Source organism: Neophocaena asiaeorientalis, unplaced genomic scaffold, assembly GCF_003031525.2.
Source record: "Neophocaena asiaeorientalis asiaeorientalis breed wild unplaced genomic scaffold, Neophocaena_asiaeorientalis_V1.1 scaffold523, whole genome shotgun sequence".
Lineage (NCBI taxonomy): Eukaryota > Metazoa > Chordata > Mammalia > Artiodactyla > Phocoenidae > Neophocaena > Neophocaena asiaeorientalis.
The window spans coordinates 2,465,598-2,467,574 of record NW_020175436.1 but is presented as its reverse complement, the minus strand read 5'-3'; positions in this window follow the sequence as shown (position 1 = coordinate 2,467,574).

Sequence of the window (1,977 nt, the reverse complement as noted above, 5' to 3'; positions counted from 1 at the left end):
GTGGGGGGAATCTGGGGGCTTTGTAAGGTGCAGCCGGCCCTCTTCTCCGCCCGAATGTGGGAGAAGGGAGACCTTGTCCTCACCCGTCAGCTTCCGTGGAAGTCGAAGGAAAACCATTTTCCTGGTGATGACTGTTTGAATCCGGGTTCCCTGACGTTGAATTGCAGCCCAACCGATATTGTATGGCTTCTTCTCCAAGCCCAGACTCGTAGGTTTGTAAAGACTGTCCCCAAATAGCTGAGCCAAAAGGCTCAAAGGAATTCACGTTGCACGGTGTGGCAGTTAAACACTACCTTGATCACTCTTTCCTATTTCCTTGAGGAGAGACCAGAGAGTACATATAGTATTTGTGAGAGTTCTCCCCTGTTCCCCAAGTGAATCCACTCCCCGCCAGCTCTGGAAGACACCCCAGAAACACTTTGTTTTCTGTTACGGTGTATTCAGAAGCCTCTTTCTGATTAAAGATCCCTTTTGTTTGGCTGAGAGACCCTGCCCTGAGGTAGGTTCCTCTTTGTCTCTGGTTTCACCAGGGATTTTCCCATGTCCCTCCAAGGCCGCAGGGCTGGGCTGGCGGAGAGAACAGACTGAAAGGTAGGTGGCAGCTTCCGCCATTGTGAGAGGGCGTTGAGTGGTCCCCAAAGGGTCCACTGGCTCACCTGCCCCTTTGGGGACCATCTGGTCTCCTTCCTGAGGTGACAAGTAGGACAGGACTCTTCAGTCAGTGCAGGAGACTTCTGGTTGGTCCAGGCAGTGTGATGGGGAGGGTCACTTTGATAACGGTGTCACCTTCCCAGATACCTGCTGAGCGCCGTTTCTGCCTGCCGGCAGGATGCAAGAAGTTAGGATCCCGAGGAGGTCACGTGAGGGGCACCGGGGTTGATTTAGCGGCTGCTGGCGCTTCTGGAGACTTCAGGAATGGAGGGGAGCCCGGACTGCAATGCTTGGGAGGTAAATAAGCCAAGCTATTCTTGTTGAGGAGGAAGGAGAGGGGGGTTCCGCGCCGTGCCAGCCAGTGACGGATCAGGGCTGGGTGAGCTGGGTGGAGGGGAGGGCGTGTTTTTGTCTCGAAGCCTCACCTTTGTTCTGAGCGGGACTGGACTGGGGACTCCTCAGGGCCTGCGTCCCAGATGTCAGGGGCTCAGGGAATCCCACCAGGCCACCCCTCTGGGACCTGCACAGCGGTGTCCAGCCCTTGGCTGTGAGCGAGGCTGTCCTCCTGGTCCAGGTGGGATCATCTGGCTGCTGAAGCAGGAACCGTGCAGATGCCTTTCAGTCCGAGACACACCTGCAACCGTGCAGGTTTCCGAGTGTTGCAAACATGAGAATAGGGCTGTGAGGTTGTGAAGGGTGATAGTGACCTGGGTTTGGTGACAGAAGGGAAAGACACTCTTATGCATGAGTGTTTTTGGTGGTGATGGGGTATATTTTTATAATTTAGTCAAAAAAAAAAAAAAAGTATGTGGAATTCTGTCCCTTGGTAAAGCTTGAAACCAGGCCAGCAAGAGGTGCCCTGGGTTCTTCCTGCTCCCCCTTCAAGCTCCCTGATTAAAAGCTAATGCAGGGTGTTTCTGTGCTGACGCCTCACTTCCCACCCTGTGCATCTTCAGGTCCTCCCCGAGGGGGGAGGGGCTTCTGAGATGGGGGTCGGGGGAGGCTCAGCCCAGCAGCCTCTTCCCTTCCCTTCTTAATCAGAGCTCTTGCTGGGTCTCGCCTTTAGAAAAGCTGTTTTAATTTCCCCCTCAGTTTGGACCGTGTAGATATAACTGGATATAAAGATTTTCTCTAAGTAAGGCAGGCTTCTTATGTCACTGGTGCACAGGGCAGAAAAGGAAGAGAGAAGAACTTGATGCAACGATTTAAAAACTGAGGTCTTTTTTTCTTTTTTTTTTTTTTTCCTTTAATGTTCTGGTGCGGCTTTCCCCATCAGCATTTGCTCCTGCCTCCTTTCTGGTGGTGGCGGCCTCCTCTGGCCGCCCT